Here is a 15,296-nt window from a genome sequence, read left to right as displayed (position 1 = left end):
TCCTCCAGAGGAAAAGTCTGTATTCATGTAGGTCATGGCATCATCAGGCCTGGCGATGGAAAATGAACTCCTTTCTTTTTCTAAACATCCAGTGGAATGAACAGGTTGGAAGCAGCCTCATAATAAACTCTGTAACTTAACTGGAAGGCTACTCTTTTTTAAGGGTCAGGAAGAAGGCACTTTGAATTCACAGTATCCTTTGACCGAGACACACTCATTTCCGACAAAATAAAAAGCCAGAAAAAGAGAAAATTGTCTCACCTGCTGCCACGTGCATCAGACATGTATCAGGCCACGCCAAAATCTCACAGCCTTAGACAGGAGGTGCTACCAGCATATCAGTTGTCACTGTTAAGAAAATAAAGTATGGTGGCACTCAGTCAGGATGCAGAGTCTTCAAGAACGTGCCCTGCTACCCTCCAAAGGAATTTAATCACACAAGCAACTTCACTTCCAACTGTCTACAGAGTGCAGGCTTGTGTTTAAAGCAGAGTATTTCTTACCGCCTTACCCACTTAAAGCGCAGTCATGTTTTTCTACAAGATTTAGCTACAGGGAAAAAGACTGCTAAAAATACAGATGTGTGATTCGGCATGATACTGCTGACCCAATCTAATAGGACCCTTGATAGCCAGATGAGTTGGGTCACATCCTCCCTCTTGCTTCCTTAAGCCTGAAGTGCCACTGGCTCTTTTCAGAGCTAAGTAAATTGCTTTCTTCTTTTGGCTACTCCTTAAGCTACCCTAGGCACCAAGCAAGGAAAGTAAACACATGGCAAAGGCACAATAGGCAGAAGGGACTTGATCTTTGTTTAAAGCACAGGGTCAGCTCCTCGCTGTGAGCACATTTTCCTCTTTGGAAACAGGTTCATGTTTATGTTTTAAGTTCCAGCAACATGCTCTGGATTTTCAACATGTGCAGCACATCTGCTCCAGCCCAGATTTATGAACAAATCTGCATATAATTGTGCTGGGCGAGGGTGTTGTTGTTGTTGTATTCCCCCACTCCCCACTTTTACCCACCCTTTAAATAAAATGGTTTTGTCCAGGGCTGTATAAACCCCCTGATTCCAAGCCATATAATTTTATGGACAGAGAAAAAAAAAAAAAGTTCTTTTGTATTGCACCTGAGCTCATTAAAACCCTCAAATTCCATAATTTTACACTACCATGTGCGGCATATCGTATTTAGTACCTAACAGAGTAATTGCTTACAGTCCTCAGAGTGAGTGCACATAAGGTGGAGAAATGATGGAACAGGTGGCAGAGCCACCCTGTGCTTGGCAATCACAGGTTTACATCCCTGCCCAGCTGACATGGAGCTGTGTGGGTGAACGGCTCAAAAGCCTGGAATTAGGGTCCTTTGTTAGCCCTGTGCTGGGTGCCAAGGCACTGACATCAGCTCCCAGTGAACGCTGTGGCTTCTGTACCAGACCAGGCAAAACAAGTAAGTCTGTGGGATACACACAGGGAAGAGGTAAAAGCCAAGGATAAGGAGCTCAAGGTGAAAAGTCCAAGATGCCACAGGAACCAGCAACTGAAACAACTTTACTGGACATCCCAAGGGAAAATAAGCCTGAAAAAACTCAAGAGAAAGTGAGCTGCCCAAGAACTCTTCTGTGGCAACGTTCAAGGTTCCCTAATTTGTTCTTGAAAATCAACCAAAACCTTTTGTGCATCTTCACAAATGAATTTTTTTGTGGCAAAGCAGCTGTTTATAAATTAAAAAGGGTTTGCACACTCCCAGTCTGTGAGCAAAGACTCTGTGAAACTGCTTTTGCCACCATGTCTTGGCTACATGAAGATCTTCTGGGGTGTGAAGAAGAGAGGAAGGTGCAGGTAGATTTATTGTGTGGTCATACACACTCTATCCTGGTGACTGAACCATTTGGCAACCAAATTCCCCTCACTTGGTATTGAGGGCTTGCTCAAGGGATCCAGTCACAAAGGTCACTGTGTTCAGTGCTCCGAGGGCACATCCCAGTGATGTTTGCCTCAGTCCATGGACTACCCACCCTGATGTCTCAGGATAGATTTAGGCCTCCAGCCTGTAAGAGAGGGAGGTTTTTAAAAAACTGTCCATGCATGGGTTTCTCAAGGGCACATAGGAAAAGTGTAGCAGAGCAACTCATTTTAGCCACGGCTCCCGAGTCCCACCCATGTGCCCTAATCACGGCTGGTATCAGAGCTGCTGATAAGCTCTGAGTGATTTCCTTGGGCCTGGAACTGCAAGTGTGCTCTGCTTGAGATTCTCCAATGTCTTATCTGCAGTTTCTTGGAGAGTTAAGATTAGGTAGCCAGAAAAAGACAGAGAAAAAGACTGTGTTTGCAAAAAAATTGTGAGCAGGGGCTGATGGAAGCAGGCATGTGCCAATGTACCCCTACACAGACAGCGAATGCTTACAGGTTCTGTTTAGTAGCCTGATTTCCTAAGGAGTCAAAAAAAAAAAAAAAAAATCTCTTGAAATCATTGAAACCAAAAAGTAGGTTTTGCAATGATCAGAGAAGACTAATATTTTGGTAACACACAACGGTGCTCAGCCTTAAATGGTGGGAAAGGTGGAAGGCTCTAACCTTGACATTACAAATTTCTGACAGTTTCAAAAGTCTCTCAGCTAGGAACAACTTGCTTCCTTTTCTGTTGTTTTTTTTTTTTTTTTTACTGTAGTCCCTCCTCATTTAAAACATATAATGAATGTGAACAGTCATCAGTCTGTAAATACTGGGTTTAAGTTCACTAGAGCTTTGTTGAGATATCCCTCCTAGGTAACAAGTCTGTGGCTCATTAGTCCCTCATTAGCAAGATAGAAATAAAGACGCAAAAGGAAAAAAAAAACCTTTCTCCAAAGATATTGTTGCAGTCTAATTGCCTGCAAGGAATTCTTAATAATGTTTACTAATGCCTTTTCAGCATTGCCAATTTTATAATGTTCCAGATGTGACGTTGCTGTTCCCTGCTGTGATATTACTAGGTCTGCTAAGGCACTACCAAGTTTGCAAAGATTTTAGCCCCATCTTATGTCACTGCCTTGAAACAACATCCATTGGGGTTTCCAGCATCATATTTGTACTTTTGAAAAAAAACAATCAGAAAACCCCTGTCTGATCCTCTGTTTATACAGAACTAAGTAAATTCAATCCCAACCCACACTGGCTGGAGCCAACAGCCCTGGGCATCACAGCAATATCAGATACTCACAGTTCAGCCACATTTGCTTTTCTTTTTAGTTGTTTTCCTTTTAATATATTGGTTTAGACTTTCTGACATTAATTGGTTCCTTATTTGTAGAGAAATATCTTTTGTTTGGGATATGATTTTATATTGTAAGCAGCATTTGGAATATAAAACAAGCAGATGTTTGCAAGGATCTGAAAGAAAAGCTCACAGCGTCCCTGTGTTATGCTTTCCAGCCAAGCAAAGGAACAAAGCAGGCAGCAAATATGCAATTTTGAAACAAATGAGCTTTTAACCTAAATTTCTCTGAAGTTTCTTGATGTTCTGGGAACAAGCAGGCTCTCCACCTGAGTTACATTTGTATGCCATTGGGAATATGTAAATAAATATCTTCTTTGGCTGAATTTACTAAGGAAAGAAAGCTTGTGAGATCATCATGCTTGCCATTCTTCCCATCTAATAACTTGTGTACCTGCTGAACAACTTCAGACAAACTGAAAATAAGGTGGAATTCTCCATGATTTCAAATTCCTGGAAAGAGCTTGGTAGATAAAAGAGACAATATTAATGCTTCCAGGATGTGAGTATGGTATGAGCAATCTGTCCCTACTCAAGAAGGAGCCATGGAATCATTAAGGTTGGAAAAAAACTCCAAGATCATCAAGTCCAACCTGTGACCTTCCCCAGCCCAGAGCACTGAATGCCATGTCCAGTCATTGGTTGAACTTCCTGGGATGGGAACCCTACCACCTCCCTGGGAAGCCCTTTTCAATGCTTAACAATCCTTTCAGTGAAAAAAATTCTTCCTGATGCCCAATCTGAACCTCCCCTGGTGCAGTTTGAGGCCATTTCCTCTTGTCCTGTCACTAACTGCTTGGGAGAAGAGGACAGCCCCCACCTCCTTTTCTCCAGGCTAAACATCCCCAGCTCCCTCAGCTGCTCCTCACAGGAATTATTCCCTTCACTAGCTTCATTGGTGTTATCCACATTAATATATGTGCTCTTCTCTGGATACAATGAAGGAAGCTTCATATTGGAAAGAAATAGCAAGAACACCCCAACCACAGGGAAGGCCTCTCCAGAATCCCTTAGTGACACAAAATCCATAAACTAACATCTTTTCCTGTTGGTATTCACCAGGGACCAAGTTGGGCTTCTAATTTGTTGGGTTTTTTAAATTCTGTTTTCCCGCATGGGGTGGGTTGCTTATCTTTGCTGTTCCCAGGCTCTGGAATGTTCTTCAGTGTCATGTTGGACATAACCTCCATGGCCACTGTTGCACATCTTCAGAGTTGGCTGCACCTGCTGTCACTCTCCAGCCTGTCTCTGTCAAAATTATCCAGATGAGCTACACTTTTCCTAATAGTCTAGAGAAGGAGTAGCCAGGATAATCTCACCAGAACTGGGTTAGGGAGGAAATGCACAGGTACTCCAGCAGGTTTAAGGATATGGCTTCAGAGCAGTGAGTAGCATCTGTGTAGCAGCCTCATCTCTAGCTGAAATGGTAATTATAGCCATATCCTAATGCACAATCTCAGGATCAAAGTAAGGTCTAACTGTGAACAGTGAGGGAGAAGAGAGTCTCATTGTACTTTACAGTCCTATGACATCAAACCCTAAAAAAATCAGCAAGAACAATATGCTTTCTGAGTACTTGTCCACCTGTCCATTCATAAAGCTTAGGCAAAAAAAATTTAAAAATATATACAGGGGTATTGTAGTCTGGCTCACTAGTTAAGGGATGAAAAATTCATTTCTTTGTCTTAAATTTATCACCCTGCTCCTAAAATGTTGGCTTTGTTCAATTAATGTTAAGTTCTTTGTGCCTATCAAACCATGGTAATACTATCCATGAGGGCACCCTACACTCTCCCCTCTTCCCACATCCACAAAAGGGGGACATGAAGCAGTCTGGTCACCTTGGCTGGTGATGTTAAATAGCTCCTGCTTCCAGATCTGAAGGTCCCCGGTTCATTTTCCCAGTATGTCAGCCAAGACAGTGGTCCTCACATTTGCACTCTTTAATAGTTCCAAGCTGACATCACATTCCTCTCTATTTACTCTTTTTCCAAGTAATATATATATATATATATCCTTAGCTTTAATCACTCTTCAGCCAAGGTTTCTTCAAGCAGACCCAAATCAAGTGATCAGTGGAGCCACTGGGAATCTTTCTGCAGACTCCAGCTGACTCAGGATCATAAAGTCCTAAACCCACGAACATCTGCAAGATCTGGAGGCATTCCAATATGGAATCAGATTGGACACCAGCCACTCAGCCCCATCTTAACTCATAAATCAACATACCCAACTGACTTTCTCTTCTCTGGATCCCCTCCAGTTTGTTAATACGGTTCTGTTAACGAGGTGCTTAGAACTAAGCACAATATCCCCAGTGCAGCCACATGAGAGCTGTTACATTCCTACTTCATAATGTTATGTCTCCACATCTCCCAGCCAGAACTGCACTGACTTCACCAGCTACCATGTTTTGTTATGGCCTTGAAACCCTCTCCCTGTCACTCTCATTCACTGTACTTTGCTCCACAGGTAACTGTGGCACAGTCAGCAGGACTCCTCACTCAGCACTGGCAATCCAAGCAAGGAAAGCAGAAACTGATCCCAGGGAAATAATTCCAATCTAGATTTTCGAACTGATAAACTGAGACAGCAGAATAATTGTAACAATGCCATCCTGCTGCTTTCCTGAGCAATAATCTATTTTCCTCATTGGGGTAAATGATTTGGCCATCAGTCTCCTGGTTTAGCCATTTGGGAACTGGATTATTGCTTCATAAACTGTGCAATGCACTCCTATTACTGTTTAATTGCATTGGGCAGAGAAAGGGGGAAAGAGATTTTGCAATTTCTAATGGAAATCTCCCAGAACCACCCTCTTTCTGTGTTACTTTCCTCAATAGTTAAGACAGTGAACTGCATTCCAATCCAAAATTTTCCCCTGAACAAAGAACATAATTTCTTTTTATACACTTCTGCCAGTGCAGCTCCTCTTTGCAGCACACTGCTCCTTTCCTGGACCTGAATGCTCAGTGCTCCTTACCACCTCCTGCAGTGAGATTACCCTGTCTCCTAGGCAAACATTTGCTGTAAAATCTCAGCTATATATTTTGGTGTGAGTTTACATCTTGATTTCCTACCACTAGCAGCAGAAGCTGTGCTTGAAACTCTTCATTCTTTCCATCCTTTTGTTGTTGTTGTTGTTGTTGTTTTGTTGTTGTTGTTGTTGCCTGCAAGCTCTTCAGAGCAGTCACTGCCTCCTGTTCCACAGGGAGCCTCCCTCCAGCACTTCAGTGGCTGCAGTTCTGGAATTGAGATATATCCTGTCTCCCAAAGCAAGAGCTGTAGCTGGGGAGGGGGGGAGGGAAAGGGCTTGGTCTGCGATTTTTTCATTCTTAAACAGTGCAGCATTCACTCCTGTCTCTAGCATGTTTTCCAACACTAATCTCTTCCTCTGACACAGCACTGAGAAGTCAAGATGAGTTCAAAGAAGCTCTGTTCAGTTTTTTGAGAAAAGGCTGAGTCCCTGGTTTCTAATTATCTAATGCCAACACTTGTTTCCCTTTAGGAAACTTGGGCAAATGTCTTTTAATAATATTTCTTTCTAATTCAAGGAGGTCATTGAAGTGTTTTCATCAGGATGATTCTCAGGAAAAATACCTTTTCAATGAGCATGGAAATTTTTGTTAGCCAAAGCATTTTACCTAGTTAGTGATTTTCACAGATTTTATGAAAACCCAACAAAGGAAATTAACAAAGACTTTCTTGGTGAAATGTTTTCCCTTACAATATTCAATGTTTACTTTTCAAAATGTGGCATTGTAATAAGTCTGAAAACCTGTACCAGAAGATACATTTTAAGATTTTGAACGCTGTAATTTTCATAGGAAATATGAAAAAAATAAACACAAAGTTAAGAAACTTTTTGGAGCAGAAATGAGAATTAATGTGGTAGAATGAAATTCCAGTGTTTTAAAAGTAAAGCTATTTTGTATCTCTTCAGGAAAAAAACTGGGAACTTCCTGGGTTTACTGCATCCTGGACAAGCTTGAGAAGCTGCAAGCCAACTTCTCCCTTAAGCATTGCCATGTGTTCTCCCACACTGCTCCACCCACTTGTGCCAAAACCCTGCGCAGTTACCTATCCTCGGGCAAACCATATCTTATCATTTCCTCGAGCTTAGTGCTTACAGACTGCTCCCATTGCTGTCTATCACTCCAGCAGCCCGCTGACCTTTCTGTCAAACACTGCAGAAAGTTTTCTCCAAACCACATCTGCCTAATTTGTCTAATTCATCCATTGCTGTGGGGTTCATCCATGGCCCATGAGCTCACTGGGGCTGGACCTGCCCTCTACAGCACCTGGCCAGGGAGCTGCTGTCCCCACAGGGCTGCAGGTCTTACCTGGGCTTCCCAGGTGCTCTTCTAATTAATAGCCATTAAAAAACAACCAACAAAAAGGGTGAATCTGTGACAATGCAAAGCTTGAGCAGAAGAATTGGAGATAACTCATATTCTGATTTTCAAAGCTAGTGGTTCCTTTTTACAGAATATCAAGGTATTATCACAAAGGAAGAGGGGATATTTGGCACTGGAGTTAATTGTTGATTAGTAGCTGTTGATTTAAACATGCTGCTGTGCATGTCCTAGTAAAGGAGGTAGTTACAGTGAGATATTGAAGAAAATTACCTAATTGAACTTAAATAAATAGAAGTCAAAAGGATCTACTGCGTTGACATAAAGATTACCTTGAGAAAAAAATCCTCCAGCCTTTAATCATAGACAAGGCTGGACTCGATCTTGGAGGCCTCTCCAACCTAAATGATTCTGTGATAATGTGGGGAGGCAGATGCCTCTAAAGAAGCCACGGGGTGGAAAGCTGAATTGCTGACTGTCCAGCCCCCTGTGGCAGCAGGGCTCTCCAAGAGTTTCAGCTCCCTGGGACACCAAAGTTTGCTGGCAGGATGTCCGGCCAGCAAGGAAACACGCCGGTATTTTTAACAGGAGGTTACAGGGGTGACAAGCTGGGACAGCAGCAGGTCAGATGAAAGGCTTGGCAGGCCAAGCTATCAGATGTGGTTTCCTCCGGTGAAATTCCGGCTGCAGATCTCCTGTCAGGCTCTCCTCACTCTGTTTCTGGGACACACAGCTCCTGCCCTCCCGCACAACTTTTGCAGTTTCCAAGGAGACCACACGCTGCTCACCCCAGAGCCCAACACTGATGGCTGGGTGACTTCACTGGGTCAGGGAGTCCATAAAACATTGCAGCCAGAGCGACTCACTGCCACATTCCTGAATCCTACAGGACGCATGGACCTAATGATGGGTTGTTCCCCTTGCTTTTTCATTAGGGCTGTTACCATGAGATCTAGACATGGTGTCACTGCTTGAAGACAGCCCAGAGGGGAAAAAACTGAGGAATCGCAGGCTTCAAGGAACCGATTCCAATAATCGTTGTTACTCGGTTTCCTGAAGGAAGATAAATATGACAAGTCAATTTCATAATTGTAATGGTATAAAAATACACTAAAAATTCAACATTTATACCACTGAGTGAGTTCACACCAAGATCAAAGATTAAAAATTGGCTACGTTCCTACAAGTATGAAATGTATCAATTAGGTAGTGCGGCTCAGTGTCAGGAGATGTAGATCTGGTGCTTTCCTTAGTTGCTGACTTCCTGAAGAACTTTGGAAAACTCATACAGGACATAAAATTCATAGGGGTTTTTGTAAAGCAGCATTATTCTCTACCTGAAAATTAGGCTCTGGAGATAGTTTATTCAAACTCCAGTCCATAAAAAGACATCAACATGTAAATTTTCCTTAGGAGCCAAATAGAAATTAGAGTTCCAGATGCCTCTGTATGTGTAGCCCTCACTATTTCTGTGGCCTTAATTCTCTATGTCTTAAGTAAGAATACCAGAGTTTATCTGACTGGACTGGAGTCAGAACAAGTAATTATGAAGCACATATAGTCGTGTAGAAAATAGGTAATTGTCTCTGTTGCAGAGGTGTTGGAAGAAGCCCCAGTTCAGGACCATAAGAGAAGGAAGTAGAAATAACACATATGCATCTGACAGGATAATTCACAGGTGCCAGTTGAACCCAGCAGATAAAGAGTGCTGTACAGTTGGAAGCATTCAGTTTTCCCATGACACTGTATCAGTCATGGCTGTAGCAAGGAATGAAGCAAAGGATGCTATTTACACCAAGTAAGATCAACAGCTGTTTAGAAATTAAATATTTCAACATTTCTTCCTGAAAAGTGAATTTAAAAAAGGCCTTATATACCCAAAATATGAATATTGAAGATTTGTGTTCATTCATGAGACATACACTGCTTTCCAGACATTCAGGTTTTGTCTAGACCAATATTTGTAGGGAACTTTGAGATCATCTTGCACCAGCCCTGTGCACTTTCATCATAAGCCTCATCTATGAAATAGCTCACAGCCTTTGCCAAAACCATTGTCATGGTGTTTCTTGTCTACAAATCAGAGCTGGTTTGGATACAGGCCTATGAGCTACTTCTAGGCACATCTTGATGGGATATCTGCTATCACCCAGCACACTTGGACATGTCCCAGATCAAGAGATGAAATGGAAGCAGCATGGGGCAAAAGTTTAATAGAATTCCCATGAACCTGCCTTTAAAGAACAACCAGTAAGTTCAGGGTTATTTTGCAGTGGGTTCCAACTGTTAGTGTAGGACTGGAGCTGTGTTAATTGGCTAAATAAGCAAACATCACAATTTTGGAATAAGTGATTGTAAGAGGCAGGTCTCAAGTGCTTCCACTGGGTCAGAGACATTTGCTCCCAGATCTTGCCCAAACACCAACCCTAAATGAATGCTTCTCACATAGGGTCAGTCTTGACTGACTTACAGTCTACAACATTTTAATACTTTGATTGCTGGACACTTGCAACAACTCACAGTGGACAAACAGCTGAGCGAAGCATGTCTACAACAATCACATCAATATCCCTTAACTGTCCCAGCAAAGGAGGCAGTTACAATGAGATATTGAAGGAAAACTATCTACTTGAACTTAAATGAATAGAGAGTCAGAGAGAAAATAAGGTGAAGAGAATCTGCTGCATTGACATAAAGATTAGACTTGGAAAAAGAAAACTCCAATGTATTAATTTATCCCTTCTTTCTGAAAGGATCCACTTAAAAAAACCTATATCCTACACTAAAAGTAATGAAGAGGAAAATCCACTTCAGTCTTCTGCCATTAAGGAAACAGCTAATGGGTTCAGCAAAAGGTGGCAGCTTGAAACCTGTGGAGCTCTGTTTACGTTGTCAGTGACTGACAGTGTCCCTCTCAACTTGTTGTACGGATTGTTTTCTTGAAGATAAAATACTTCTCTTTCCACTCTTCCAAATGTTGCTCCAAAGTAGAGATTATCACAAAAAATGTGCTAGATGCATTAGAAATTGCAGCCCCAGGAAAACAACCCTCGATAGAGCAGATTTTCTCTCTGACTGTTAAGTTTCCCACGCTTCCCAGCCAGACTCTGCTGGCCAGGGCTCAGAGCCTGACTCTTGCTGTGAAACTACGGGAAGCTGTTTCATCCTTGCAGCTGACTGACCCTGGGTGTCCGAGATGCAAGGGCTGCACTGGAAATCAGAAGACAGACTCTGGGCCTCAGAACAGCCCTCTCTGGTAGGCACTGTAAGGTCTCCAATCTCCTGGCACCGTGGCCACTTGACAACCTGTAACACATCCCTGTGTGGGGAGAGGAGAATTCTCACAGTCCGGGTGGGGAATGAACACAAGGCTCCAGTGGAGAGGGCAGAAAAGGAAGCCCTATGGCTTTCAATCTCAGGCTGTATCCAGCTCCATCTTTTGTACATCAATTTGCTCCTCCTCCTCCATCCACAAAAAATGACAAGGCAGTCAAAGGCTTTGTCCGTAGGAGTCTTTCCTCTATGGCAACCAGAGGTAGCACACAACGTGCTGGGTTATCTGCTTATTCAGCTCACACTGGCTCTGGAATCTGTTATAACTTGTGGAAGAAACATCTTTTTGGTGCACAGGGAGATGTTTGGGTGCCTACCAGCTAGGAGTACAGGGGATGTGATCCCTGCCCTTCTTTCTCCTCTCTTTTTAAGCCAGCAACTCATCTTTAATTTAAGCTCTTCACTTCTCTACTTGTAAGATACGATTCTGCCTATTCAGTGGAGCCTGGTGAAATTTATCACCTAGCTAATATCTTGCAAATTATCCTGGGCATTCCTACTGTTATCTGCATAAGGCAGAACTGTCTGAGCTCTTATCGTGAATCAGGATCCCATTGTGTTCAGAAAAAATAATGCCCTATAAACAGCAGCACAATGGAACAAACACTGGCACATCTGCAGATGCAGCAGTGGATACCATTTGAATCTCACTTTTTCCTTAAGTCTCCCACACCACATTCAAAATATTCTGCAAAATCCCACTTCCTGTCCTGACCCTGTGGCAAGAAGGAGCACAGAAACCAGGGAGAGCAGGAAATTCCACTCAAATTCCAGCTGCAATCATTTCTGTGAACAGGAGGGACAAAATGCAGCAGAGATTGTGGGAGATAAATGTCATTTGCTCAGAGAGGCAACCAGTTAAGAATAAGGTCTGGCATAGGGTGCAGGTCACACATGGCAGTGGAAGTAGACAGCCCTGATCCTTGCCTTATAGATTGTACATCAATATTAATTAAGAATTGACTTTGCGTAAATAAGACTAATATTGCTAAAGGTGCCTGATTGAATTTCTTGTTCCCAATGACAGCTGGATAGAACTTCACCTCAGCTTTTAGGAGGTGGGAGGAGAGACTGGAAATCATTCAAAGGCTTTTTAAATCATTGCTGTAGATCTTACTGTTATAGTTACCAGAATGAAGTTGAGTGCAACCCACGTACCCTTCTTGAACAAAGAAAAGGAAGTATCACAGTTTTGCTTAACGTCTTTGCTGAGCCTCTCCTGGCCCATGAATCTGTCCTGGAACACTTAGATTTCTTCAAAAGCAGGAAAAGTAAGACCAGGAGCTTGAAATCAGTGCCAGCAGAAGATGTGTATCTCCTGATGTTATGAGAACTCTGAATAAACCTGGTGGATTGCTCTCTGATATTTTAAACCTTGACTTACAAATATTTGGTTTCTGTGGTGAGCATGAGTGTACAAGGCAGAAAGAGAACTGCATAACTCCTGAAGTGGTGTCTGCAGAGGGGTTTGCCATATTTGAAATGGGTCCCTTACCTAAATCAACACATGGGAATGGTGCAAACCCAACACACAGGCAGGACAGAAAGGGAGCAAACACCCTGACTGCACTGGAGATAATAAAAAAAAATCTCTTCCCAACTCTTCCAAGGCTTTGCAAACTGGAGGTGATGGAATCACCACCACCTCATGGTCTGTCTGCTGGAAGACAACCTTTTCCATCTGGCAGTGGATATTGCCAGATCTTCCTCTGCCCATTCCATTTGCCATCTTCCCAAAGGATTTGCCCAAACAATACAAAAAAAGGAGTCAACATCACTCTGACAAGTTGTCTCCTTCTACTATGCCAATAAAAATTACCTTCTTTACACCACACTTCCCTGAACCTGACGTCTGTCCTAAATGTCAAGTCATACATCCCACTCTTCCATTAACATGAGTCATCCTACAGACGTCCTTCTGCTACTCTTAGAGCCATGTCAGAAAGAATCATTGACTTATTGTCAGCAGATTCAGCCTACCATGTTAATGGTGTCTGCAGAGCCCTCTTCCCTGATCAGCTCATTCTCAGAGCCCCAAAAATGCTGGAAAATACTTGCTGAGCTGTAGGATGTCAGAAGCAAGGAAAGAATTGCCTGTCCTGTACTGCTACTCTGCCTGGAGCATAAAGGGTAATTTGCCACATTTTGGAGTGCTGTACCTTGAAGCAGAGCAGATAAAAAGCTTTTTCTTGGGAATTCTCACAGGTTCAAACAGCCTAAATTAAAGACCTGGTGCTAGGGATACTTTTGAGAATTTCAGGAAACATAAATGACTTTCTCTACAGAGATTATGGGCATTATATACAGGAATCCTAGTTCAGATGTTTAAGAGTAAAATACCAGGACTTCAGAATGGACAGTTGCATAAGAATAGAAAAGAAATGAATGTCTTATGCCTTCAAACATAAGCTATTTACAACCCTTCTGTTTTTAAAGCAGAGACCAAATGGGGAAGAGGCTTCCTTTAAGGGGCAGGGGCCATGGCAAGTCCTGGTAGTTGTTTTCATTATTCCATCAACTTGGTGTCTTGAAAGATTTATTAACTCATTCTCTTTCTTGGTCTTTTATTTCTATTTTTAAGTCTCTGATGTTGCCTCTATTCTCATGCACTTCACAATGCCCTTTCTGCAAAGTCAGTGGAGATCAGTCTCAGCCTTCATCTTTTCCACAAATGGGAACCTAAATATTTGCAGAGCTGGGGGTGTCTGTGGTTGTGCTAAGATCCAGGAAGTCAAGCAATTAAGCCAAATGTTTGCCTAGTGTAAATCAGCACTGAGACTTTGCCTAATTTCTGATGGGAATAAGGAAATCCTTACAAGATCAGACTGCAGGTTAATATTGCCATTTTCAGCAGGGAGCTAATTCTGTGAGGGAGGTGCAAAAAACCTTTCAAAGTCTGGATTTCCTCCGAATCACAGAATAACTTAGGTTGGAAAAGGTCTTCATCGAGTACAACCACTAATCCAGTACTGCCAAACCCACCACTAAACCATGTCCCAGAGTTCCACATCTATGAGTCTTTTTAATATCCCCAGGGATGGTGACTTCACCACATTGCTGGACAGCTTTGTCCAGTGCATGACAACCCTTTTAGTGAAGAAATTTTTCCTAATGTCCAATCTAAACCCAGAGCAACTTGAGGCCATTTCCTCGTATGGCCATAGCTCATTTCAGTCTGAGGAATTTAAACACCATGAGGCTGCCATGCTTTCTGCCCTCCCCAACATCAGTGATTTCTGCCTGGAGTGTCATTTGGGCATAATGGAACACATTCATGCTGGTGAAGGGGGCTGTAAGGACCCCTCTGCCCTGACCTGGCATGCACAGCAGGAAAAGCAGCTGCCTGGCATCTCAAGGAAGCACTGAGATGTGGTAGAAGAGAACCCCACTCCAGAAAAGCTGAAGATGGATTGCAGGAAGGAAACCAGCTCTGTGATTGCTGGGGAAGGACTCCTAGCACACCTCTGCTCCCCACAGCTCATCTTTGATCCCTCACAACCCCATCCAAACACAAAAGCACAGAGCTGGGGCAATCAGTGCAGCTAATTGCACACACACAGAGAGCTCAGTGCTCCAGGACATTCCCACAGGTCCCCCACCAGCAGCCAGTTGGGGACTTTGGTGTCAGCAAGGTTCAGATGAACCAGTTCATTCCAAACCCTCTCAGCAGTGGCCAGCAGGCTGCCATGACACAGCCCCATCTCTGAGACAGGCAACCACCTCAGCTATAATTAAAGATAATTATTCAAAGGCACCCTGTTCATGTAGCAGTGCTCAGAAGCTCCCTGCATGAGTATGTAGGCAGCAGGGCTGTTTTTCTTCATAAAAACTTATGAGGAACACTGTGCAGATTAACAGCTTTAATGACAAAAATTACCGCTTACAACACTGACTTCAAATCAAAGAACAATATCTGCAGACAGATATTTTCATGGTTTTCATAACAATTCATTATAGGTGGCACCAAGGGATTATATTTTTATTTCCCTTGTGTCATTTCTCTCAGACTCAGGTTCATTTCTCTTAATGAGGCAGCAGAAGATAAAGGGCAGTGAAGGCTCCTCCAATGCCTCTGCAGAATGTGAGGAGTTTAGGGGCAAAGTGATAACTGATCCTCTAAAGGAAGAGGGAGGGCTTGGAGAGGGGGGGAGAGGGAGAGTGATGGGGTGGGATGCTGTCTGCCATAATGAACTAATATTAAGACATAAATTCTCCTACCTTTGTTCCAACCAGATCTAACAAAAGGGATTCAGCTATTTAATGAAGAATGGATCAGTAGCAAAATTATTAGCTAATTAATTGTAGAGGGAAGGGAAAGAAAGAGGAAAGGAAAAAAATCTTTGACTGAAAGGACAG

The sequence above is a fragment of the Cinclus cinclus genome, chromosome 14 (genome assembly GCF_963662255.1).
Source record: "Cinclus cinclus chromosome 14, bCinCin1.1, whole genome shotgun sequence".
NCBI classification, from domain to species: Eukaryota; Metazoa; Chordata; class Aves; order Passeriformes; family Cinclidae; genus Cinclus; species Cinclus cinclus.
The sequence above is the reverse complement of the archived record's forward strand: the minus strand, read 5'-3'. Positions refer to the sequence as shown.